The sequence below is a fragment of the Phyllobates terribilis genome, unplaced genomic scaffold, assembly GCF_046119375.1.
Source record: "Phyllobates terribilis strain yellow unplaced genomic scaffold, ASM4611937v1 Scaffold_123__1_contigs__length_5148117, whole genome shotgun sequence".
Lineage (NCBI taxonomy): Eukaryota > Metazoa > Chordata > Amphibia > Anura > Dendrobatidae > Phyllobates > Phyllobates terribilis.
The window spans coordinates 1,819,777-1,845,898 of record NW_027362883.1 but is presented as its reverse complement, the minus strand read 5'-3'; the positions used below and the strand labels follow the sequence as shown (position 1 = coordinate 1,845,898).

The 26,122-nt window shown below is 44.8% G+C and overlaps 7 non-coding genes and 6 pseudogenes across 7 annotated transcripts; all 13 read right to left on the bottom strand.

Moving 5' to 3' along the window:
• Nucleotides 1-1,062: 1,062 nt before the first annotated feature.
• LOC141202265 (U2 spliceosomal RNA) lies at nucleotides 1,063-1,253 on the bottom strand. The gene has a single exon (XR_012273543.1). It is a non-coding gene; the product is annotated as a U2 spliceosomal RNA (small nuclear RNA).
• Nucleotides 1,254-2,368: 1,115 nt separating this feature from the next.
• On the bottom strand, nucleotides 2,369-2,551 carry LOC141202613 (U2 spliceosomal RNA). Its single transcript, XR_012273847.1, has one exon. It is a non-coding gene; the product is annotated as a U2 spliceosomal RNA (small nuclear RNA).
• Nucleotides 2,552-3,350: 799 nt separating this feature from the next.
• LOC141202709 (U2 spliceosomal RNA) lies at nucleotides 3,351-3,442 on the bottom strand (annotated as a pseudogene).
• Nucleotides 3,443-4,557: 1,115 nt separating this feature from the next.
• Nucleotides 4,558-4,733, bottom strand: LOC141202530 (U2 spliceosomal RNA; annotated as a pseudogene).
• A 6,232-nt stretch (nucleotides 4,734-10,965) lies between these two features.
• Nucleotides 10,966-11,148, bottom strand: LOC141202612 (U2 spliceosomal RNA). Its single transcript, XR_012273846.1, has one exon. It is a non-coding gene; the product is annotated as a U2 spliceosomal RNA (small nuclear RNA).
• A 795-nt stretch (nucleotides 11,149-11,943) lies between these two features.
• On the bottom strand, nucleotides 11,944-12,035 carry LOC141202708 (U2 spliceosomal RNA; annotated as a pseudogene).
• Nucleotides 12,036-13,150: 1,115 nt separating this feature from the next.
• LOC141201968 (U2 spliceosomal RNA) lies at nucleotides 13,151-13,341 on the bottom strand. Its single transcript, XR_012273256.1, has one exon. It is a non-coding gene; the product is annotated as a U2 spliceosomal RNA (small nuclear RNA).
• A 1,115-nt stretch (nucleotides 13,342-14,456) lies between these two features.
• LOC141202611 (U2 spliceosomal RNA) lies at nucleotides 14,457-14,639 on the bottom strand. The gene has a single exon (XR_012273845.1). It is a non-coding gene; the product is annotated as a U2 spliceosomal RNA (small nuclear RNA).
• Nucleotides 14,640-15,434: 795 nt separating this feature from the next.
• Nucleotides 15,435-15,526, bottom strand: LOC141202731 (U2 spliceosomal RNA; annotated as a pseudogene).
• A 1,115-nt stretch (nucleotides 15,527-16,641) lies between these two features.
• Nucleotides 16,642-16,832, bottom strand: LOC141202281 (U2 spliceosomal RNA). Its single transcript, XR_012273560.1, has one exon. It is a non-coding gene; the product is annotated as a U2 spliceosomal RNA (small nuclear RNA).
• A 1,115-nt stretch (nucleotides 16,833-17,947) lies between these two features.
• LOC141202610 (U2 spliceosomal RNA) lies at nucleotides 17,948-18,130 on the bottom strand. Its single transcript, XR_012273844.1, has one exon. It is a non-coding gene; the product is annotated as a U2 spliceosomal RNA (small nuclear RNA).
• A 795-nt stretch (nucleotides 18,131-18,925) lies between these two features.
• On the bottom strand, nucleotides 18,926-19,017 carry LOC141202713 (U2 spliceosomal RNA; annotated as a pseudogene).
• Nucleotides 19,018-20,132: 1,115 nt separating this feature from the next.
• On the bottom strand, nucleotides 20,133-20,308 carry LOC141202544 (U2 spliceosomal RNA; annotated as a pseudogene).
• Nucleotides 20,309-26,122: the final 5,814 nt, after the last annotated feature.

Below are 26,122 nucleotides of genomic sequence, written 5' to 3'. Positions count from 1 at the left end.
TTGTGGAGATGAGCTCCTGGACTCCCGTTAAGAAGACATGTTGTCAACCTCTAGATCCCTTACATGCCTGCACTTTTCGGCTTGCTGCTGCTGCAATCCACGCGTTTTAGATCTGCATAACTCCACCTCTTTAAACACAGCACCTTCACCCCCTGCTGTTCCCACCCGCCTCAACACCGTTGGAAGGGAGGAGAACCAATTAAGGCGGGGGGTGGGGTGGAACGAGCAGCTGTCTACCCTTAGCAGGAGGGCTCCTGATTACATACCTCTCCTGCTGCTGCTGCTGCTGGCTGTCCAGCAGCAGACTGAAGGTGGCTGCTGCTGTGCACAGGTATATAAAGGCTCAGAGCCTATTATGACACGCGCAGCCAGCGTTCCATTGCCACATTCCATCTACTGCAGGCAGGATACCTGGCTGGCTGAATGTCGCTGAGAAGCTCACAGAGACCGCCATAAGCAACAGTTTAACAGAATGCCACAGACTAATCAACCAAACTTTTTGGGTTGGGTTCTCTTTTATAGTCTGCAGGCATTAAATGAAAGAAGTCAGTGTTCCAGCAGAAGGAGACAACGTTTCAGAAAAGGCATTGTAGCAAACCAAAAAAGAAATTTTAAGCGCAGCAGAGTAACCAGCGCACATACCTGTTAGCTCAGGTGAGTTTAAAAGGCTGCTGTTGATAACAAGGGCATTTGCTAAATAGATGGTGTGTGTGCAACAATATACTGAAAGGTCAATTATATTGTGCAGCTTATCTCACCACCTGTAGTTATTTAGGTGAAAGCTCCAAAATGCTTGCCTAATATGTCTGTTTATCCAAAAGGAAGTAAAAAGGGAGAGCTAGAAAGATAGCATTGCATCACATTACATGGCAATGCAATGCACAGTTGCTGAAGTTGAACCAAAATGAGCTTGTAATCTGGCTTCTGCAACTTTGAACATGAAAAATCCAATGAGGAGAAGAAAAGCAAAGCCAAAGAGTCCATCCCAAAATCCGACAAACAAGCAAAATGAACAAAAAACATTGAATTCAATTCTTTCTGATTTTAGAAACTGCATTAAAGAAGGGGTGCACCGGTCCTGGAGATACTGCAATACCAGGTCAATGCGTGGAATGGACAGAGCAAGCTCTTTTTCCATCTCCCTGTTCTAAAAATCCATTTAATATATGGTCCCCAGATAGGGGACGTATCAGATATTAAACTGATAAGAACAGATACTACACTTGATCTTAGCCAAAAGGCCGAGAAGCGATAACCAGAATTGGTTTCAAACTACGGAGCCACCCAAGGATCCTGAAAAGTCCATTTGTGGAGATGAGCTCCTGGACTCCCATTAAGAAGACATGTTGTCAACCTCTAGATCCCTTACATGCCTGCACTTTTCGGCTTGCTGCTGCTGCAATCCACGCGTTTTAGATCTGCATAACTCCACCTCTTTAAACACAGCACCTTCACCCCCTGCTGTTCCCACCCGCCTCAACACCGTTGGAAGGGAGGAGAACCAATTAAGGCGGGGGGTGGGGTGGAACGAGCAGCTGTCTACCCTTAGCAGGAGGGCTCCTGATTACATACCTCTCCTGCTGCTGCTGCTGCTGGCTGTCCAGCAGCAGACTGAAGGTGGCTGCTGCTGTGCACAGGTATATAAAGGCTCAGAGCCTATTATGACACGCGCAGCCAGCGTTCCATTGCCACATTCCATCTACTGCAGGCAGGATACCTGGCTGGCTGAATGTCGCTGAGAAGCTCACAGAGACCGCCATAAGCAACAGTTTAACAGAATGCCACAGACTAATCAACCAAACTTTTTGGGTTGGGTTCTCTTTTATAGTCTGCAGGCATTAAATGAAAGAAGTCAGTGTTCCAGCAGAAGGAGACAACGTTTCAGAAAAGGCATTGTAGCAAACCAAAAAAGAAATTTTAAGCGCAGCAGAGTAACCAGCGCACATACCTGTTAGCTCAGGTGAGTTTAAAAGGCTGCTGTTGATAACAAGGGCATTTGCTAAATAGATGGTGTGTGTGCAACAATATACTGAAAGGTCAATTATATTGTGCAGCTTATCTCACCACCTGTAGTTATTTAGGTGAAAGCTCCAAAATGCTTGCCTAATATGTCTGTTTATCCAAAAGGAAGTAAAAAGGGAGAGCTAGAAAGATAGCATTGCATCACATTACATGGCAATGCAATGCACAGTTGCTGAAGTTGAACCAAAATGAGCTTGTAATCTGGCTTCTGCAACTTTGAACATGAAAAATCCAATGAGGAGAAGAAAAGCAAAGCCAAAGAGTCCATCCCAAAATCCGACAAACAAGCAAAATGAACAAAAAACATTGAATTCAATTCTTTCTGATTTTAGAAACTGCATTAAAGAAGGGGTGCACCGGTCCTGGAGATACTGCAATACCAGGTCAATGCGTGGAGTGGACAGAGCAAGCTCTTTTTCCATCTCCCTGTTCTAAAAATCCATTTAATATATGGTCCCCAGATAGGGGACGTATCAGATATTAAACTGATAAGAACAGATTTTTTTTTTTTTTTTATCGAAAGCCCGAATTCGTGTACAAAACCCGAGTGCGCTTAAAAAAGTGACAAGTGCCACAAAAAAAAGTGCACTAGGATGCTGGTCTTCTTGAAACCTTCTCCAAAAGGAGAAGGGTCCCCCAAACCATTCCCCGTCCCTCCGTGCCAGAAGGCCACAGTGAGGCACAGGGACAAATAGCCACCTCCAGCCGGAGCCAGAGGCGACCCAATCTTACCCTCAATACCTGCCCGAGTTCTCACCCGAGCAAGGCACTGGGAGCCAAAGACTGTGCTCCCCTCCCGGAAGAGGGGAGCCAACAACGCTCTCCTCCCGAAAGAGGAGAGCCAGGGGGGTTCAGCGGGGAGCGGAACCTGATGGCCACACACTCCCCCCCTAGACCTGCCAAGAGAGGAACCCGTAAGGGAACCGCATCCCGACAAAATCCTAGTAAGGACGTGGACACACGTGAAAAAGTGGACACACAGTGACAAAAAAAAATTAAATAAATAGTGAAGGTTTCACAGTATAATACTGCCCGGACCTTCGACCGGGAATTGAAAAATTCCCCATCCTAAGGCCAGAAGGCCCGGAATAAGGGTGTGTGTGAAGAAAGAAATATTGAAGTGCTAGTGCAAATGTGCCATAAACTCAAGTGGGGTTCCCAATCCCAGTGAGTTAAGGCACCCCAGGGTCACCACTCCTGGGGCACTTCACACTTCGGGCTTTCGATCTTCCCCGGCCCAATGGCGTCGATCCTGGGGGGCCATGCTTTCCACCAGATGACTATATTAGCCACCTGGCGTACTAACAAGCGCCTAAACCCCAGTGTGCATAATGTATCAATCTACTAGGGCGGCAAACATCCAAAACCGCCTTTTCGAAAGATACTACACTTGATCTTAGCCAAAAGGCCGAGAAGCGATAACCAGAATTGGTTTCAAACTACGGAGCCACCCAAGGATCCTGAAAAGTCCATTTGTGGAGATGAGCTCCTGGACTCCCGTTAAGAAGACATGTTGTCAACCTCTAGATCCCTTACATGCCTGCACTTTTCGGCTTGCTGCTGCTGCAATCCACGCGTTTTAGATCTGCATAACTCCACCTCTTTAAACACAGCACCTTCACCCCCTGCTGTTCCCACCCGCCTCAACACCGTTGGAAGGGAGGAGAACCAATTAAGGCGGGGGGTGGGGTGGAACGAGCAGCTGTCTACCCTTAGCAGGAGGGCTCCTGATTACATACCTCTCCTGCTGCTGCTGCTGCTGGCTGTCCAGCAGCAGACTGAAGGTGGCTGCTGCTGTGCACAGGTATATAAAGGCTCAGAGCCTATTATGACACGCGCAGCCAGCGTTCCATTGCCACATTCCATCTACTGCAGGCAGGATACCTGGCTGGCTGAATGTCGCTGAGAAGCTCACAGAGACCGCCATAAGCAACAGTTTAACAGAATGCCACAGACTAATCAACCAAACTTTTTGGGTTGGGTTCTCTTTTATAGTCTGCAGGCATTAAATGAAAGAAGTCAGTGTTCCAGCAGAAGGAGACAACGTTTCAGAAAAGGCATTGTAGCAAACCAAAAAAGAAATTTTAAGCGCAGCAGAGTAACCAGCGCACATACCTGTTAGCTCAGGTGAGTTTAAAAGGCTGCTGTTGATAACAAGGGCATTTGCTAAATAGATGGTGTGTGTGCAACAATATACTGAAAGGTCAATTATATTGTGCAGCTTATCTCACCACCTGTAGTTATTTAGGTGAAAGCTCCAAAATGCTTGCCTAATATGTCTGTTTATCCAAAAGGAAGTAAAAAGGGAGAGCTAGAAAGATAGCATTGCATCACATTACATGGCAATGCAATGCACAGTTGCTGAAGTTGAACCAAAATGAGCTTGTAATCTGGCTTCTGCAACTTTGAACATGAAAAATCCAATGAGGAGAAGAAAAGCAAAGCCAAAGAGTCCATCCCAAAATCCGACAAACAAGCAAAATGAACAAAAAACATTGAATTCAATTCTTTCTGATTTTAGAAACTGCATTAAAGAAGGGGTGCACCGGTCCTGGAGATACTGCAATACCAGGTCAATGCGTGGAGTGGACAGAGCAAGCTCTTTTTCCATCTCCCTGTTCTAAAAATCCATTTAATATATGGTCCCCAGATAGGGGACGTATCAGATATTAAACTGATAAGAACAGATTTTGCGTTTATATTTAAAATATCGTAGTCTTTATCTTTTCTTCAGAGCTTTAAAATAACATCTTCCATAGGTGATAGTTCCATATACTCAGGGCTCTTTTCTTTCCAAGCTTCTTCATATCCATTAGGTAGTACATATAAATTTCACTTAATGCCAGTCTTATACAATCCTTGACTTCTATATAGTCTCTTTTAAACAACAATATGTTTCTGGTCTTCCATAGAGCACTTTTAACACAACTCAAAGTGCACCATAAAACTCTCTCTTTTTCTTTCGTCATGTTTGGTAAAATCCCATATAAAACCACTTCATGGCTTAAAAAATTAAGACCAGATAAAAATTTTAAAAGCTCACCACAGTCTTTCCACACTTGCTGTGCAAAATCACAATTCCAAATAAGGTGCATAGTAGTCTCATCATTATTGCACTGATGCCTCGGGCAGGTTTGTATAGTGCTCAGTCTTCTTTTATACTGGAAATCACGAGTCGGTAAACATTCCTGCACAATCATCCAAGCTAAGTCTTTATGTTGATTCATCAGGTAAGGTGCATTTGTTAAATTCCATATTTTAGTGACTCTGCTATATGAATAATGGCTTATGGGCGTCAAAGTTTCTTTCTTTTTTAATTGCTGCAGCAGCTTCCTTGCATTCTTCAATGTCTCCATCTCAAAAGAATCTAGGCCATATAATCTGATAACTTTCTCCAGGATGGCATATTGTTGTGGAGGTGATAACAACACTGGGCTTGTTAAAGAAATGGATATCCACTTTCGCCTCCTAAAAATGTGGCCAGCTGCATATCTTAAAAAATGTGCCCAAGGGCTTGAAGCAAACATATATTTAAAACAGAGGCTAAAAAACTTGGAGTATAAAAACAGTTTGACGTTGGGAACATCCTTACCACCAAGGTGGTGCATCTTGTACATTGTTTCTCTCTTCACCTTTTCGAACTTAGAGTTCCACACAAATTCAAACAGCATTCTCTGTAATCTTCTCGCTGTAAGGTCACTTGGGGGATAAACATAACTGAGATATAACATGACAGGAAGCAGAAGGGCCTTAATAATTAAAACTTTACCTTCGATTGTTAATTTTCTTAATTTCCAAAAGTCAATCTTCTTTTGTATTTTGTCCCTTACTCCATCCCAGCTCTTCATTCCATCATTCTGTCGATCAAAAATCACGCCCAGAATTTTAATCTTCTCTGACTGCATCGGGAGATCAGGGATGGACACATCCGCCCAATTGCCACGGACAAAACAATCACATTTCTCAATGTTTAACTTAAAACCTGAGGCTTCACAAAAAAAATTGGTCGTTCTTATAGCTCTCCTGAGAGCGGCAGGTGATGAACAAAAAATAGTAATATCATCCATGTAGCCCATTACCTTCACATCTCTTCCATGTCCTCCAGGGATAGGGACACCTTTAATCACTTTATCCTCTCGTAGCATAGATAAAAGAGGCTCTATTGCACATATAAATAGCACTGGGGACAAAGGGCAGCCTTGCTTCACACCTGAATGCAAAAACACTTCATTAGACAAAAATCCATTGATTAAAATTTTACTAAAAGAGTTCTTATATAAAAGTGCCACTTGCTTGATAAAAATTTCAGGGAAGCCCATTTTTTTTAAAACCAACCATAAAAAACAATGAGAGACACGATCAAAAGCCTTTTGAAAATCCAACGATAAAATTGCTAAGTCTTGCTTCCTGGATTGCTGGTACCATATGACATCGCGGATGGTATTGAGATGCTCCGCAACTCCTCTTCCTGGCACCCCACATACCTGGTCTTCATAAATAACTTTGGATAAAACTTTTTTAAAACGGTTCACTAAAATTTTGGACATCAACTTGTAATCAACATTCAACAGTGTGATTGGTCTCCAGTTTGCCAGATGGGATTTGGCTCCTTTTTTAAAAATCAGGGAGACCAGACCACTTCTCCAAGATATAGGCAGGATATCACACTTAAAAGCTTCTTTGATTACTAAAAACAAGTCGGGTTTTAAAAAATTCCAAAATTCACGATAAAATTCAACAGGCAAACCGTCAGAACCAGGGGTTTTCCCATAGGAAAAACTTTTGATAGCAGCATCTACTTCCGACAAGGTGACTTCAGTGCATAACAATTCTTGGTCTTCGCGGCTCAGACTATTTTTTAATGAATTAAGGGCATCTTCAGTAAAAGACTGGTCTATAGTTTTCTCATTAAAAAGCTGCTGATAAAACTGGTGAGCTTGGTTGAGCATACCTTCAGTTGTAGTTTCACCCTCTAATTCTGTTATCATTTCCTTAGCAGCAACTACTTTTTTTAAAAAAAAATCTTGAGCACTTTTCATTTTTCTCCATCACTTCAATTTTTGAGTTATAAATTATTTCCTTACCCTTCGACTCTATACTCTTTTTAATTTCTTTTTTTGTTGCTTCAATTAAATCGTCCATTTCAAGTCCCACATCTCTTAGTTGATAACAGGTCTGCAATTTAGTAATAAGCCTTTTATGCCAAGCGGACTTTTCTCTTGCATTGGCTATGCTGACCTTGATAAAAAAACTTTTTATCTTCATCTTGCTGTATTCCCACCATTCTAGCAGAGTTAAAAATTTTTGTTGTTTTGTTCTTAAATAATTAAAAAACGCTTTAAAATCTGTTCTTACCTTAGGATCTTGTAACAATGTTGTATTTAGCCTCCAAACTCCTCTTGCCTTGACAAGCCCAGGTAATTCTAACTCTGATAGCAACATCTTATGATCTGAAAAAATGTTTGGGATTAAGACAACAGATTTGACATTCACATATTGGGACATGAAAATAAAATCAATACGAGATTTAGAAGAAGAGTTCTCCCAAGTATAACCGGGATCATTACTACGGATCTCTTTCCAGGAGTCTCTAAGAAAAAAATCAGTTAACAAATCCTTTAGTTGTTTCTCTGTTTTGTCTTTTTTAGGAACGGTGGAACTCCCGCTTCTCCCTTCACCAGGCAAGACACAATTGAAATCCCCACAGAACATCAGAGGCGATGAACCAGGTAGGTAATATTGCACATCTTCAAACAACTGATGTCTCTCTTCCTTCACCGGAGAAGCATAAATGTTCAAAAGTCTAAAGTCCACACCTTTAAAACTAATATTTAAGAAAAGAGCACGTCCAGAAGAAATGTCCACAAAAGAGTTGATTTTAAAGTCATGCGACCTAAACAGCACTCCAATGCCAGAGGAACGATTTTCATTATCTCCGGACCAGATAGAGGGCCCATGAGGCCAATCTTTTCTTAAATCTGCATAATTCATATCAAAGTCAATGTTACATTCTTGCAAACAAAAGACATCACAGTCCACTGTTGACAGGTAGGAAAACAAAGCAGCCCTTCTTGTAGAGCCCCTTATACTCCTCACATTGAGCGAGGCTACTTTAATTGATGAGGTCATGATAGGTTAGTTCAGGTCACACTACTGTCAGAATCAGACATAAAGCCCACCGATGTTAACGGGCTCTGCACTTCTGAGTCCGAAAAATAAATGTTTATAGGGTCTGAAGGCCTTGGCTCCTCAGGAGGGGCAGCGGGAGCCATTGGCTTGTATTGCAGAAGACTTGGTTTTAATGGACACTTCTTGGAAGTCTCCCTGGCCACATTCTCATCAGACCTATCATCTGTTTTCCTTTTCCTACGAGTTTCCAGCTCCATTGCTTCTTCCTCCGAGCTAAATGTCCCGATTTCAGCAGAGGGACTCCCCTCCACCACCATATCACCCGGATCAGAATCAGCAGCCCAGTCCTTAGATGAAGCTTCCCTCCTCTCAGGACGGACAGGTTTCTCAGCTGGAGGTTTCTGCATAGACGTGGGCTTATGCGCAGCAGGAATAGGAGAACTGGCAGGTTTTCCCTGTGCAGCAGGCACTGAAGTGCTTGTGGACCCGCCTACAGGGGGTTGTGTTCGCACAGTAGATACAGGAGCACCGGTGGGACCCCCCTTAGCAGCAGGAGCAGGAGGGTTGGTTGGCTTCCTCTGTGCAGCAGGTGCAGACGTACCACCTGATGTACTAGCAGGCTTGGTCTGTGGAGCAGGTACTGGAGAGCTAGAAGACTGCCCCCGCGCTGTAGACGCACCCGCAGGAGCAGGAACAGCAGAGGGTTGCCTCTGCCCCCCGGGAGCAGATGGAGGCACACGGGCAGGTTGCTTTGCCAGCGTTTCAGCATAGGTTTCCGCCTTTTTCTTCAAAGGACACTCCCGGAAGGAGTGACCTGGGACCCGGCAGATGTTGCACACCATCTCATTGGTACAGTCCATTGTGGCATGTCCATGCTTGTAGCACTTCTTACAGATTGCCACCTCCTCCTTGCAGTTCTCATAAGTGTGACCGAAACACATGCATTTCCGGCAGAAGAGGGGCATGTCCGGGTAGAAGAGGCGCCCCCGCTCCCTACCGATCAGGAAACTTGACGGAGGATGACGCTGACCACCAATGCCATTTGGATCTTCACAAAATTTAACAAAAAATTTATGCTTTCCCGTCCAGAGGTTTTCCTCATTCATGACCTTGTGGGAATACCGCAGTTCTGGGAAATAGTTTTGAAGAAAGCAAATAATATTAACTAAGGGAACATGAGGGTTGCTCATCTGAACCACGAGCGGCTTCTCTCCACCGGAGTAAAGGATGACAAAGGTGAGTCCTTTAAGATCCTCATCTGAAAGGTGCAGGTGAATCTGGCGGAAGAGGTTCTGGCACGCATACTCCGACTCCAGAGTCAAAGTGAAGGAACCGGGGCGATCTTGAAGGGCCAGGATGTCTTCCCTCTTTACTCCTAGGATCTCCAGCAGCACTCTCCTCACGAAAAACTTCAAGGTCATCTTCTCCTTGGATGCATCGTCCACTTCGATCTTGAAAGAGTTCTTGATGCGAAGGTCACCAGCTCTGGCATAGCGCACTGCGGCCGCTACTGCTGATGCCATCTTCAAAAGGTAGATAGGGTCGATCGCCTTCTTGGTTTCTTTGCGTATCTGCCCCCTAAAGCAGCATGAGGCTTAAGACGGCTTTTACACCGCCGATGCCTCAAGGCCAAGGGCACGATTGGCTTAGAATCGTTCTGGCAAGATGTGGTATCTTAGCCAAAAGGCCGAGAAGCGATAACCAGAATTGGTTTCAAGCTACGGAGCCACCCAAGGATCCTGAAAAGTCCATTTGTGGAGATGAGCTCCTGGACTCCCGTTAAGAAGACATGTTGTCAACCTCTAGATCCCTTACATGCCTGCACTTTTCGGCTTGCTGCTGCTGCAATCCACGCGTTTTAGATCTGCATAACTCCACCTCTTTAAACACAGCACCTTCACCCCCTGCTGTTCCCACCCGCCTCAACACCGTTGGAAGGGAGGAGAACCAATTAAGGCGGGGGGTGGGGTGGAACGAGCAGCTGTCTACCCTTAGCAGGAGGGCTCCTGATTACATACCTCTCCTGCTGCTGCTGCTGCTGGCGGTCCAGCAGCAGACTGAAGGTGGCTGCTGCTGTGCACAGGTATATAAAGGCTCAGAGCCTATTATGACACGCGCAGCCAGCGTTCCATTGCCACATTCCATCTACTGCAGGCAGGATACCTGGCTGGCTGAATGTCGCTGAGAAGCTCACAGAGACCGCCATAAGCAACAGTTTAACAGAATGCCACAGACTAATCAACCAAACTTTTTGGGTTGGGTTCTCTTTTATAGTCTGCAGGCATTAAATGAAAGAAGTCAGTGTTCCAGCAGAAGGAGACAACGTTTCAGAAAAGGCATTGTAGCAAACCAAAAAAGAAATTTTAAGCGCAGCAGAGTAACCAGCGCACATACCTGTTAGCTCAGGTGAGTTTAAAAGGCTGCTGTTGATAACAAGGGCATTTGCTAAATAGATGGTGTGTGTGCAACAATATACTGAAAGGTCAATTATATTGTGCAGCTTATCTCACCACCTGTAGTTATTTAGGTGAAAGCTCCAAAATGCTTGCCTAATATGTCTGTTTATCCAAAAGGAAGTAAAAAGGGAGAGCTAGAAAGATAGCATTGCATCACATTACATGGCAATGCAATGCACAGTTGCTGAAGTTGAACCAAAATGAGCTTGTAATCTGGCTTCTGCAACTTTGAACATGAAAAATCCAATGAGGAGAAGAAAAGCAAAGCCAAAGAGTCCATCCCAAAATCCGACAAACAAGCAAAATGAACAAAAAACATTGAATTCAATTCTTTCTGATTTTAGAAACTGCATTAAAGAAGGGGTGCACCGGTCCTGGAGATACTGCAATACCAGGTCAATGCGTGGAGTGGACAGAGCAAGCTCTTTTTCCATCTCCCTGTTCTAAAAATCCATTTAATATATGGTCCCCAGATAGGGGACGTATCAGATATTAAACTGATAAGAACAGATTTTTTTTTTTTTTTTATCGAAAGCCCGAATTCGTGTACAAAACCCGAGTGCGCTTAAAAAAGTGACAAGTGCCACAAAAAAAGTGCACTAGGATGCTGGTCTTCTTGAAACCCTCTCCAAAAGGAGAAGGGTCCCCCAAACCATTCCCCGTCCCTCCGAGCCAGAAGGCCACAGCGAGGAACAGGGACAAATAGCCACCTCCAGCCGGAGCCAGAGGCGACCCAATCTTACCCCCAGCACCTGCCCGAGTTCTCACCCGAGCAAGGCACTGGGAGCCAAAGACTGTGCTCCCCTCCCGGAAGAGGGGAGCCAACAACGCTCTCCTCCCGAAAGAGGAGAGCCAAGGGGGTTCAGGGGGGAGCGGAACCTGATGGCCACACACTCCCCCCCTAGACCTGCCAAGAGAGGAACCCGTAAGGGAACCACATCCCGACAAAATCCTAGTAGGACGTAACACACGTGAATAAGTGGACACACAGTGACAAAGAAATTTAAATAAATAGTGAAGGTTTCACAGTATAATACTGCCCGGACCTTCGACCGGGAATTGAAAAATTCCCCATCCTAAGGCCAGAAGGCCCGGAATAAGGGTGTGTGTGAAGAAAGAAATATTGAAGTGCTAGTGCAAATGTGCCATAAACTCAAGTGGGGTTCCCAATCCCAGTGAGTTAAGGCACCCCAGGGTCACCACTCCTGGGGCACTTCACACTTCGGGCTTTCGATCTTCCCCGGCCCAATGGTGTCGATCCTGGGGGGCCATGCTTTCCACCAGATGACTATATTAGCCACCTGGCGTACTAACAAGCGCCTAAACCCCAGTGTGCATAATGTATCAATCTACTAGGGCGGCAAACATCCAAAACCGCCTTTTCGAAAGATACTACACTTGATCTTAGCCAAAAGGCCGAGAAGCGATAACCAGAATTGGTTTCAAACTACGGAGCCACCCAAGGATCCTGAAAAGTCCATTTGTGGAGATGAGCTCCTGGACTCCCGTTAAGAAGACATGTTGTCAACCTCTAGATCCCTTACATGCCTGCACTTTTCGGCTTGCTGCTGCTGCAATCCACGCGTTTTAGATCTGCATAACTCCACCTCTTTAAACACAGCACCTTCACCCCCTGCTGTTCCCACCCGCCTCAACACCGTTGGAAGGGAGGAGAACCAATTAAGGCGGGGGGTGGGGTGGAACGAGCAGCTGTCTACCCTTAGCAGGAGGGCTCCTGATTACATACCTCTCCTGCTGCTGCTGCTGCTGGCTGTCCAGCAGCAGACTGAAGGTGGCTGCTGCTGTGCACAGGTATATAAAGGCTCAGAGCCTATTATGACACGCGCAGCCAGCGTTCCATTGCCACATTCCATCTACTGCAGGCAGGATACCTGGCTGGCTGAATGTCGCTGAGAAGCTCACAGAGACCGCCATAAGCAACAGTTTAACAGAATGCCACAGACTAATCAACCAAACTTTTTGGGTTGGGTTCTCTTTTATAGTCTGCAGGCATTAAATGAAAGAAGTCAGTGTTCCAGCAGAAGGAGACAACGTTTCAGAAAAGGCATTGTAGCAAACCAAAAAAGAAATTTTAAGCGCAGCAGAGTAACCAGCGCACATATCTGTTAGCTCAGGTGAGTTTAAAAGGCTGCTGTTGATAACAAGGGCATTTGCTAAATAGATGGTGTGTGTGCAACAATATACTGAAAGGTCAATTATATTGTGCAGCTTATCTCACCACCTGTAGTTATTTAGGTGAAAGCTCCAAAATGCTTGCCTAATATGTCTGTTTATCCAAAAGGAAGTAAAAAGGGAGAGCTAGAAAGATAGCATTGCATCACATTACATGGCAATGCAATGCACAGTTGCTGAAGTTGAACCAAAATGAGCTTGTAATCTGGCTTCTGCAACTTTGAACATGAAAAATCCAATGAGGAGAAGAAAAGCAAAGCCAAAGAGTCCATCCCAAAATCCGACAAACAAGCAAAATGAACAAAAAACATTGAATTCAATTCTTTCTGATTTTAGAAACTGCATTAAAGAAGGGGTGCACCGGTCCTGGAGATACTGCAATACCAGGTCAATGCGTGGAGTGGACAGAGCAAGCTCTTTTTCCATCTCCCTGTTCTAAAAATCCATTTAATATATGGTCCCCAGATAGGGGACGTATCAGATATTAAACTGATAAGAACAGATACTACACTTGATCTTAGCCAAAAGGCCGAGAAGCGATAACCAGAATTGGTTTCAAACTACGGAGCCACCCAAGGATCCTGAAAAGTCCATTTGTGGAGATGAGCTCCTGGACTCCCGTTAAGAAGACATGTTGTCAACCTCTAGATCCCTTACATGCCTGCACTTTTCGGCTTGCTGCTGCTGCAATCCACGCGTTTTAGATCTGCATAACTCCACCTCTTTAAACACAGCACCTTCACCCCCTGCTGTTCCCACCCGCCTCAACACCGTTGGAAGGGAGGAGAACCAATTAAGGCGGGGGGTGGGGTGGAACGAGCAGCTGTCTACCCTTAGCAGGAGGGCTCCTGATTACATACCTCTCCTGCTGCTGCTGCTGCTGGCGGTCCAGCAGCAGACTGAAGGTGGCTGCTGCTGTGCACAGGTATATAAAGGCTCAGAGCCTATTATGACACGCGCAGCCAGCGTTCCATTGCCACATTCCATCTACTGCAGGCAGGATACCTGGCTGGCTGAATGTCGCTGAGAAGCTCACAGAGACCGCCATAAGCAACAGTTTAACAGAATGCCACAGACTAATCAACCAAACTTTTTGGGTTGGGTTCTCTTTTATAGTCTGCAGGCATTAAATGAAAGAAGTCAGTGTTCCAGCAGAAGGAGACAACGTTTCAGAAAAGGCATTGTAGCAAACCAAAAAAGAAATTTTAAGCGCAGCAGAGTAACCAGCGCACATACCTGTTAGCTCAGGTGAGTTTAAAAGGCTGCTGTTGATAACAAGGGCATTTGCTAAATAGATGGTGTGTGTGCAACAATATACTGAAAGGTCAATTATATTGTGCAGCTTATCTCACCACCTGTAGTTATTTAGGTGAAAGCTCCAAAATGCTTGCCTAATATGTCTGTTTATCCAAAAGGAAGTAAAAAGGGAGAGCTAGAAAGATAGCATTGCATCACATTACATGGCAATGCAATGCACAGTTGCTGAAGTTGAACCAAAATGAGCTTGTAATCTGGCTTCTGCAACTTTGAACATGAAAAATCCAATGAGGAGAAGAAAAGCAAAGCCAAAGAGTCCATCCCAAAATCCGACAAACAAGCAAAATGAACAAAAAACATTGAATTCAATTCTTTCTGATTTTAGAAACTGCATTAAAGAAGGGGTGCACCGGTCCTGGAGATACTGCAATACCAGGTCAATGCGTGGAGTGGACAGAGCAAGCTCTTTTTCCATCTCCCTGTTCTAAAAATCCATTTAATATATGGTCCCCAGATAGGGGACGTATCAGATATTAAACTGATAAGAACAGATTTTTTTTTTTTTTTTATCGAAAGCCCGAATTCGTGTACAAAACCCGAGTGCGCTTAAAAAAGTGACAAGTGCCACAAAAAAAGTGCACTAGGATGCTGGTCTTCTTGAAACCCTCTCCAAAAGGAGAAGGGTCCCCCAAACCATTCCCCGTCCCTCCGAGCCAGAAGGCCACAGCGAGGAACAGGGACAAATAGCCACCTCCAGCCGGAGCCAGAGGCGACCCAATCTTACCCCCAGCACCTGCCCGAGTTCTCACCCGAGCAAGGCACTGGGAGCCAAAGACTGTGCTCCCCTCCCGGAAGAGGGGAGCCAACAACGCTCTCCTCCCGAAAGAGGAGAGCCAAGGGGGTTCAGGGGGGAGCGGAACCTGATGGCCACACACTCCCCCCCTAGACCTGCCAAGAGAGGAACCCGTAAGGGAACCGCATCCCGACAAAATCCTAGTAGGACGTAACACACGTGAATAAGTGGACACACAGTGACAAAGAAATTTAAATAAATAGTGAAGGTTTCACAGTATAATACTGCCCGGACCTTCGACCGGGAATTGAAAAATTCCCCATCCTAAGGCCAGAAGGCCCGGAATAAGGGTGTGTGTGAAGAAAGAAATATTGAAGTGCTAGTGCAAATGTGCCATAAACTCAAGTGGGGTTCCCAATCCCAGTGAGTTAAGGCACCCCAGGGTCACCACTCCTGGGGCACTTCACACTTCGGGCTTTCGATCTTCCCCAGCCCAATGGCGTCGATCCTGGGGGGCCATGCTTTCCACCAGATGACTATATTAGCCACCTGGCGTACTAACAAGCGCCTAAACCCCAGTGTGCATAATGTATCAATCTACTAGGGCGGCCAACATCCAAAACCGCCTTTTCGAAAGATACTACACTTGATCTTAGCCAAAAGGCCGAGAAGCGATAACCAGAATTGGTTTCAAACTACGGAGCCACCCAAGGATCCTGAAAAGTCCATTTGTGGAGATGAGCTCCTGGACTCCCGTTAAGAAGACATGTTGTCAACCTCTAGATCCCTTACATGCCTGCACTTTTCGGCTTGCTGCTGCTGCAATCCACGCGTTTTAGATCTGCATAACTCCACCTCTTTAAACACAGCACCTTCACCCCCTGCTGTTCCCACCCGCCTCAACACCGTTGGAAGGGAGGAGAACCAATTAAGGCGGGGGGTGGGGTGGAACGAGCAGCTGTCTACCCTTAGCAGGAGGGCTCCTGATTACATACCTCTCCTGCTGCTGCTGCTGCTGGCTGTCCAGCAGCAGACTGAAGGTGGCTGCTGCTGTGCACAGGTATATAAAGGCTCAGAGCCTATTATGACACGCGCAGCCAGCGTTCCATTGCCACATTCCATCTACTGCAGGCAGGATACCTGGCTGGCTGAATGTCGCTGAGAAGCTCACAGAGACCGCCATAAGCAACAGTTTAACAGAATGCCACAGACTAATCAACCAAACTTTTTGGGTTGGGTTCTCTTTTATAGTCTGCAGGCATTAAATGAAAGAAGTCAGTGTTCCAGCAGAAGGAGACAACGTTTCAGAAAAGGCATTGTAGCAAACCAAAAAAGAAATTTTAAGCGCAGCAGAGTAACCAGCGCACATACCTGTTAGCTCAGGTGAGTTTAAAAGGCTGCTGTTGATAACAAGGGCATTTGCTAAATAGATGGTGTGTGTGCAACAATATACTGAAAGGTCAATTATATTGTGCAGCTTATCTCACCACCTGTAGTTATTTAGGTGAAAGCTCCAAAATGCTTGCCTAATATGTCTGTTTATCCAAAAGGAAGTAAAAAGGGAGAGCTAGAAAGATAGCATTGCATCACATTACATGGCAATGCAATGCACAGTTGCTGAAGTTGAACCAAAATGAGCTTGTAATCTGGCTTCTGCAACTTTGAACATGAAAAATCCAATGAGGAGAAGAAAAGCAAAGCCAAAGAGTCCATCCCAAAATCCGACAAACAAGCAAAATGAACAAAAAACATTGAATTCAATTCTTTCTGATTTTAGAAACTGCATTAAAGAAGGGGTGCACCGGTCCTGGAGATACTGCAATACCAGGTCAATGCGTGGAGTGGACAGAGCAAGCTCTTTTTCCATCTCCCTGTTCTAAAAATCCATTTAATATATGGTCCCCAGATAGAGGACGTATCAGATATTAAACTGATAAGAACAGATACTACACTTGATCTTAGCCAAAAGGCCGAGAAGCGATAACCAGAATTGGTTTCAAACTACGGAGCCACCCAAGGATCCTGAAAAGTCCATTTGTGGAGATGAGCTCCTGGACTCCCGTTAAGAAGACATGTTGTCAACCTCTAGATCCCTTACATGCCTGCACTTTTCGGCTTGCTGCTGCTGCAATCCACGCGTTTTAGATCTGCATAACTCCACCTCTTTAAACACAGCACCTTCACCCCCTGCTGTTCCCACCCGCCTCAACACCGTTGGAAGGGAGGAGAACCAATTTAGGCGGGGGGTGGGGTGGAACGAGCAGCTGTCTACCCTTAGCAGGAGGGCTCCTGATTACATACCTCTCCTGCTGCTGCTGCTGCTGGCTGTCCAGCAGCAGACTGAAGGTGGCTGCTGCTGTGCACAGGTATATAAAGGCTCAGAGCCTATTATGACACGCGCAGCCAGCGTTCCATTGCCACATTCCATCTACTGCAGGCAGGATACCTGGCTGGCTGAATGTCGCTGAGAAGCTCACAGAGACCGCCATAAGCAACAGTTTAACAGAATGCCACAGATTAATCAACCAAACTTTTTGGGTTGGGTTCTCTTTTATAGTCTGCAGGCATTAAATGAAAGAAGTCAGTGTTCCAGCAGAAGGAGACAACGTTTCAGAAAAGGCATTGTAGCAAACCAAAAAAGAAATTTTAAGCGCAGCAGAGTAACCAGCGCACATACCTGTTAGCTCAGGTGAGTTTAAAAGGCTGCTGTTGATAACAAGGGCATTTGCTAAATAGATGGTGTGTGTGCAACAATATACTGAAAGGTCAATTATATTGTGCAGCTTATCTCACCACCTGTAGTTATTTAGGTGAAAGCTCCAAAATGCTTGCCTAATATGTCTGTTTATCCAAAAGGAAGTAAAAAGGGAGAGCTAGAAAGATAGCATTGCATCACATTACATGGCAATGCAATGCACAGTTGCTGAAGTTGAACCAAAATGAGCTTGTAATCTGGCTTCTGCAACTTTGAACATGAAAAATCCAATGAGGAGAAGAAAAGCAAAGCCAAAGAGTCCATCCCAAAATCCGACAAACAAGCAAAATGAACAAAAAACATTGAATTCAATTCTTTCTGATTTTAGAAACTGCATTAAAGAAGGGGTGCACCGGTCCTGGAGATACTGCAATACCAGGTCAATGCGTGGAGTGGACAGAGCAAGCTCTTTTTCCATCTCCCTGTTCTAAAAATCCATTTAATATATGGTCCCCAGATAGGGGACGTATCAGATATTAAACTGATAAGAACAGATTTTTTTTTTTTTTTTATCGAAAGCCCGAATTCGTGTACAAAACCCGAGTGCGCTTAAAAAAGTGACAAGTGCCACAAAAAAAGTGCACTAGGATGCTGGTCTTCTTGAAACCCTCTCCAAAAGGAGAAGGGTCCCCCAAACCATTCCCCGTCCCTCCGAGCCAGAAGGCCACAGCGAGGAACAGGGACAAATAGCCACCTCCAGCCGGAGCCAGAGGCGACCCAATCTTACCCCCAGCACCTGCCCGAGTTCTCACCCGAGCAAGGCACTGGGAGCCAAAGACTGTGCTCCCCTCCCGGAAGAGGGGAGCCAACAACGCTCTCCTCCCGAAAGAGGAGAGCCAAGGGGGTTCAGGGGGGAGCGGAACCTGATGGCCACACACTCCCCCCCTAGACCTGCCAAGAGAGGAACCCGTAAGGGAACCGCATCCCGACAAAATCCTAGTAGGACGTAACACACGTGAATAAGTGGACACACAGTGACAAAGAAATTTAAATAAATAGTGAAGGTTTCACAGTATAATACTGCCCGGACCTTCGACCGGGAATTGAAAAATTCCCCATCCTAAGGCCAGAAGGCCCGGAATAAGGGTGTGTGTGAAGAAAGAAATATTGAAGTGCTAGTGCAAATGTGCCATAAACTCAAGTGGGGTTCCCAATCCCAGTGAGTTAAGGCACCCCAGGGTCACCACTCCTGGGGCACTTCACACTTTGGGCTTTCGATCTTCCCCGGCCCAATGGCGTCGATCCTGGGGGGCCATGCTTTCCACCAGATGACTATATTAGCCACCTGGCGTACTAACAAGCGCCTAAACCCCAGTGTGCATAATGTATCAATCTAGTAGGGCGGCCAACATCCAAAACCGCCTTTTCGAAAGATACTACACTTGATCTTAGCCAAAAGGCCGAGAAGCGATAACCAGAATTGGTTTCAAACTACGGAGCCACCCAAGGATCCTGAAAAGTCCATTTGTGGAGATGAGCTCCTGGACTCCCGTTAAGAAGACATGTTGTCAACCTCTAGATCCCTTACATGCCTGCACTTTTCGGCTTGCTGCTGCTGCAATCCACGCGTTTTAGATCTGCATAACTCCACCTCTTTAAACACAGCACCTTCACCCCCTGCTGTTCCCACCCGCCTCAACACCGTTGGAAGGGAGGAGAACCAATTAAGGCGGGGGGTGGGGTGGAACGAGCAGCTGTCTACCCTTAGCAGGAGGGCTCCTGATTACATACCTCTCCTGCTGCTGCTGCTGCTGGCTGTCCAGCAGCAGACTGAAGGTGGCTGCTGCTGTGCACAGGTATATAAAGGCTCAGAGCCTATTATGACACGCGCAGCCAGCGTTCCATTGCCACATTCCATCTACTGCAGGCAGGATACCTGGCTGGCTGAATGTCGCTGAGAAGCTCACAGAGACCGCCATAAGCAACAGTTTAACAGAATGCCACAGACTAATCAACCAAACTTTTTGGGTTGGGTTCTCTTTTATAGTCTGCAGGCATTAAATGAAAGAAGTCAGTGTTCCAGCAGAAGGAGACAACGTTTCAGAAAAGGCATTGTAGCAAACCAAAAAAGAAATTTTAAGCGCAGCAGAGTAACCAGCGCACATACCTGTTAGCTCAGGTGAGTTTAAAAGGCTGCTGTTGATAACAAGGGCATTTGCTAAATAGATGGTGTGTGTGCAACAATATACTGAAAGGTCAATTATATTGTGCAGCTTATCTCACCACCTGTAGTTATTTAGGTGAAAGCTCCAAAATGCTTGCCTAATATGTCTGTTTATCCAAAAGGAAGTAAAAAGGGAGAGCTAGAAAGATAGCATTGCATCACATTACATGGCAATGCAATGCACAGTTGCTGAAGTTGAACCAAAATGAGCTTGTAATCTGGCTTCTGCAACTTTGAACATGAAAAATCCAATGAGGAGAAGAAAAGCAAAGCCAAAGAGTCCATCCCAAAATCCGACAAACAAGCAAAATGAACAAAAAACATTGAATTCAATTCTTTCTGATTTTAGAAACTGCATTAAAGAAGGGGTGCACCGGTCCTGGAGATACTGCAATACCAGGTCAATGCGTGGAGTGGACAGAGCAAGCTCTTTTTCCATCTCCCTGTTCTAAAAATCCATTTAATATATGGTCCCCAGATAGAGGACGTATCAGATATTAAACTGATAAGAACAGATTTTGCGTTTATATTTAAAATATCGTAGTCTTTATCTTTTCTTCAGAGCTTTAAAATAACATCTTCCATAGGTGATAGTTCCATATACTCAGGGCTCTTTTCTTTCCAAGCTTCTTCATATCCATTAGGTAGTACATATAAATTTCACTTAATGCCAGTCTTATACAATCCTTGACTTCTATATAGTCTCTTTTAAACAACAATATGTTTCTGGTCTTCCATAGAGCACTTTTAACACAACTCAAAGTGCACCATAAAACTCTCTCTTTTTCTTTCGTCATGTTTGGTAAAATCCCATATAAAACCACTTCATGGCTTAAAAAATTAAGACCAGATAAAAATTTTAAAAGCTCACCACAGTCTTTCCACACTTGCTGTGCAAAATCACAATTCCAAATAAGGTGCATAGTAGTCTCATCATTATTGCACTGATGCCTCGGGCAGGTTTGTATAGTGCTAAGTCTTCTTTTATACTGGAAATCACGAGTCGGTAAACATTCCTGCACAATCATCCAAGCTAAGTCTTTATGTTGATTCATCAGGTAAGGTGCATTTGTTAAATTCCATATTTTAGTGACTCTGCTATATGAATAATGGCTTATGGGCGTCAAAGTTTCTTTCTTTTTTAATTGCTGCAGCAGCTTCCTTGCATTCTTCAATGTCTCCATCTCAAAAGAATCTAGGCCATATAATCTGATAACTTTCTCCAGGATGGCATATTGTTGTGGAGGTGATAACAACACTGGGCTTGTTAAAGAAATGGATATCCACTTTCGCCTCCTAAAAATGTGGCCAGCTGCATATCTTAAAAAATGTGCCCAAGGGCTTGAAGCAAACATATATTTAAAACAGAGGCTAAAAAACTTGGAGTATAAAAACAGTTTGACGTTGGGAACATCCTTACCACCAAGGTGGTGCATCTTGTACATTGTTTCTCTCTTCACCTTTTCGAACTTAGAGTTCCACACAAATTCAAACAGCATTCTCTGTAATCTTCTCGCTGTAAGGTCACTTGGGGGATAAACATAACTGAGATATAACATGACAGGAAGCAGAAGGGCCTTAATAATTAAAACTTTACCTTCGATTGTTAATTTTCTTAATTTCCAAAAGTCAATCTTCTTTTGTATTTTGTCCCTTACTCCATCCCAGCTCTTCATTCCATCATTCTGTCGATCAAAAATCACGCCCAGAATTTTAATCTTCTCTGACTGCATCGGGAGATCAGGGATGGACACATCCGCCCAATTGCCACGGACAAAACAATCACATTTCTCAATGTTTAACTTAAAACCTGAGGCTTCACAAAAAAAATTGGTCGTTCTTATAGCTCTCCTGAGAGCGGCAGGTGATGAACAAAAAATAGTAATATCATCCATGTAGCCCATTACCTTCACATCTCTTCCATGTCCTCCAGGGATAGGGACACCTTTAATCACTTTATCCTCTCGTAGCATAGATAAAAGAGGCTCTATTGCACATATAAATAGCACTGGGGACAAAGGGCAGCCTTGCTTCACACCTGAATGCAAAAACACTTCATTAGACAAAAATCCATTGATTAAAATTTTACTAAAAGAGTTCTTATATAAAAGTGCCACTTGCTTGATAAAAATTTCAGGGAAGCCCATTTTTTTTAAAACCAACCATAAAAAACAATGAGAGACACGATCAAAAGCCTTTTGAAAATCCAACGATAAAATTGCTAAGTCTTGCTTCCTGGATTGCTGGTACCATATGACATCGCGGATGGTATTGAGATGCTCCGCAACTCCTCTTCCTGGCACCCCACATACCTGGTCTTCATAAATAACTTTGGATAAAACTTTTTTAAAACGGTTCACTAAAATTTTGGACATCAACTTGTAATCAACATTCAACAGTGTGATTGGTCTCCAGTTTGCCAGATGGGATTTGGCTCCTTTTTTAAAAATCAGGGAGACCAGACCACTTCTCCAAGATATAGGCAGGATATCACACTTAAAAGCTTCTTTGATTACTAAAAACAAGTCGGGTTTTAAAAAATTCCAAAATTCACGATAAAATTCAACAGGCAAACCGTCAGAACCAGGGGTTTTCCCATAGGAAAAACTTTTGATAGCAGCATCTACTTCCGACAAGGTGACTTCAGTGCATAACAATTCTTGGTCTTCGCGGCTCAGACTATTTTTTAATGAATTAAGGGCATCTTCAGTAAAAGACTGGTCTATAGTTTTCTCATTAAAAAGCTGCTGATAAAACTGGTGAGCTTGGTTGAGCATACCTTCAGTTGTAGTTTCACCCTCTAATTCTGTTATCATTTCCTTAGCAGCAACTACTTTTTTAAAAAAAAATCTTGAGCACTTTTCATTTTTCTCCATCACTTCAATTTTTGAGTTATAAATTATTTCCTTACCCTTCGACTCTATACTCTTTTTAATTTCTTTTTTTGTTGCTTCAATTAAATCGTCCATTTCAAGTCCCACATCTCTTAGTTGATAACAGGTCTGCAATTTAGTAATAAGCCTTTTATGCCAAGCGGACTTTTCTCTTGCATTGGCTATGCTGACCTTGATAAAAAAACTTTTTATCTTCATCTTGCTGTATTCCCACCATTCTAGCAGAGTTAAAAATTTTTGTTGTTTTGTTCTTAAATAATTAAAAAACGCTTTAAAATCTGTTCTTACCTTAGGATCTTGTAACAATGTTGTATTTAGCCTCCAAACTCCTCTTGCCTTGACAAGCCCAGGTAATTCTAACTCTGATAGCAACATCTTATGATCTGAAAAAATGTTTGGGATTAAGACAACAGATTTGACATTCACATATTGGGACATGAAAATAAAATCAATACGAGATTTAGAAGAAGAGTTCTCCCAAGTATAACCGGGATCATTACTACGGATCTCTTTCCAGGAGTCTCTAAGAAAAAAATCAGTTAACAAATCCTTTAGTTGTTTCTCTGTTTTGTCTTTTTTAGGAACGGTGGAACTCCCGCTTCTCCCTTCACCAGGCAAGACACAATTGAAATCCCCACAGAACATCAGAGGCGATGAACCAGGTAGGTAATATTGCACATCTTCAAACAACTGATGTCTCTCTTCCTTCACCGGAGAAGCATAAATGTTCAAAAGTCTAAAGTCCACACCTTTAAAACTAATATTTAAGAAAAGAGCACGTCCAGAAGAAATGTCCACAAAAGAGTTGATTTTAAAGTCATGCGACCTAAACAGCACTCCAATGCCAGAGGAACGATTTTCATTATCTCCGGACCAGATAGAGGGCCCATGAGGCCAATCTTTTCTTAAATCTGCATAATTCATATCAAAGTCAATGTTACATTCTTGCAAACAAAAGACATCACAGTCCACTGTTGACAGGTAGGAAAACAAAGCAGCCCTTCTTGTAGAGCCCCTTATACTCCTCACATTGAGCGAGGCTACTTTAATTGATGAGGTCATGATAGGTTAGTTCAGGTCACACTACTGTCAGAATCAGACATAAAGCCCACCGATGTTAACGGGCTCTGCACTTCTGAGTCCGAAAAAGAAATGTTTATAGGGTCTGAAGGCCTTGGCTCCTCAGGAGGGGCAGCGGGAGCCATTGGCTTGTATTGCAGAAGACTTGGTTTTAATGGACACTTCTTGGAAGTCTCCCTGGCCACATTCTCATCAGACCTATCATCTGTTTTCCTTTTCCTACGAGTTTCCAGCTCCATTGCTTCTTCCTCCGAGCTAAATGTCCCGATTTCAGCAGAGGGACTCCCCTCCACCACCATATCACCCGGATCAGAATCAGCAGCCCAGTCCTTAGATGAAGCTTCCCTCCTCTCAGGACGGACAGGTTTCTCAGCTGGAGGTTTCTGCATAGACGTGGGCTTATGCGCAGCAGGAATAGGAGAACTGGCAGGTTTTCCCTGTGCAGCAGGCACTGAAGTGCTTGTGGACCCGCCTACAGGGGGTTGTGTTCGCACAGTAGATACAGGAGCACCGGTGGGACCCCCCTTAGCAGCAGGAGCAGGAGGGTTGGTTGGCTTCCTCTGTGCAGCAGGTGCAGACGTACCACCTGATGTACTAGCAGGCTTGGTCTGTGGAGCAGGTACTGGAGAGCTAGAAGACTGCCCCCGCGCTGTAGACGCACCCGCAGGAGCAGGAACAGCAGAGGGTTGCCTCTGCCCCCCGGGAGCAGATGGAGGCACACGGGCAGGTTGCTTTGCCAGCGTTTCAGCATAGGTTTCCGCCTTTTTCTTCAAAGGACACTCCCGGAAGGAGTGACCTGGGACCCGGCAGATGTTGCACACCATCTCATTGGTACAGTCCATTGTGGCATGTCCATGCTTGTAGCACTTCTTACAGATTGCCACCTCCTCCTTGCAGTTCTCATAAGTGTGACCGAAACACATGCATTTCCGGCAGAAGAGGGGCATGTCCGGGTAGAAGAGGCGCCCCCGCTCCCTACCGATCAGGAAACTTGACGGAGGATGACGCTGACCACCAATGCCATTTGGATCTTCACAAAATTTAACAAAAAATTTATGCTTTCCCGTCCAGAGGTTTTCCTCATTCATGACCTTGTGGGAATACCGCAGTTCTGGGAAATAGTTTTGAAGAAAGCAAATAATATTAACTAAGGGAACATGAGGGTTGCTCATCTGAACCACGAGCGGCTTCTCTCCACCGGAGTAAAGGATGACAAAGGTGAGTCCTTTAAGATCCTCATCTGAAAGGTGCAGGTGAATCTGGCGGAAGAGGTTCTGGCACGCATACTCCGACTCCAGAGTCAAAGTGAAGGAACCGGGGCGATCTTGAAGGGCCAGGATGTCTTCCCTCTTTACTCCTAGGATCTCCAGCAGCACTCTCCTCACGAAAAACTTCAAGGTCATCTTCTCCTTGGATGCATCGTCCACTTCGATCTTGAAAGAGTTCTTGATGCGAAGGTCACCAGCTCTGGCATAGCGCACTGCGGCCGCTACTGCTGATGCCATCTTCAAAAGGTAGATAGGGTCGATCGCCTTCTTGGTTTCTTTGCGTATCTGCCCCCTAAAGCAGCATGAGGCTTAAGACGGCTTTTACACCGCCGATGCCTCAAGGCCAAGGGCACGATTGGCTTAGAATCCTTCTGGCAAGATGTGGTATCTTAGCCAAAAGGCCGAGAAGCGATAACCAGAATTGGTTTCAAACTACGGAGCCACCCAAGGATCCTGAAAAGTCCATTTGTGGAGATGAGCTCCTGGACTCCCGTTAAGAAGACATGTTGTCAACCTCTAGATCCCTTACATGCCTGCACTTTTCGGCTTGCTGCTGCTGCAATCCACGCGTTTTAGATCTGCATAACTCCACCTCTTTAAACACAGCACCTTCACCCCCTGCTGTTCCCACCCGCCTCAACACCGTTGGAAGGGAGGAGAACCAATTAAGGCGGGGGGTGGGGTGGAACGAGCAGCTGTCTACCCTTAGCAGGAGGGCTCCTGATTACATACCTCTCCTGCTGCTGCTGCTGCTGGCTGTCCAGCAGCAGACTGAAGGTGGCTGCTGCTGTGCACAGGTATATAAAGGCTCAGAGCCTATTATGACACGCGCAGCCAGCGTTCCATTGCCACATTCCATCTACTGCAGGCAGGATACCTGGCTGGCTGAATGTCGCTGAGAAGCTCACAGAGACCGCCATAAGCAACAGTTTAACAGAATGCCACAGACTAATCAACCAAACTTTTTGGGTTGGGTTCTCTTTTATAGTCTGCAGGCATTAAATGAAAGAAGTCAGTGTTCCAGCAGAAGGAGACAACATTTCAGAAAAGGCATTGTAGCAAACCAAAAAAGAAATTTTAAGCGCAGCAGAGTAACCAGCGCACATACCTG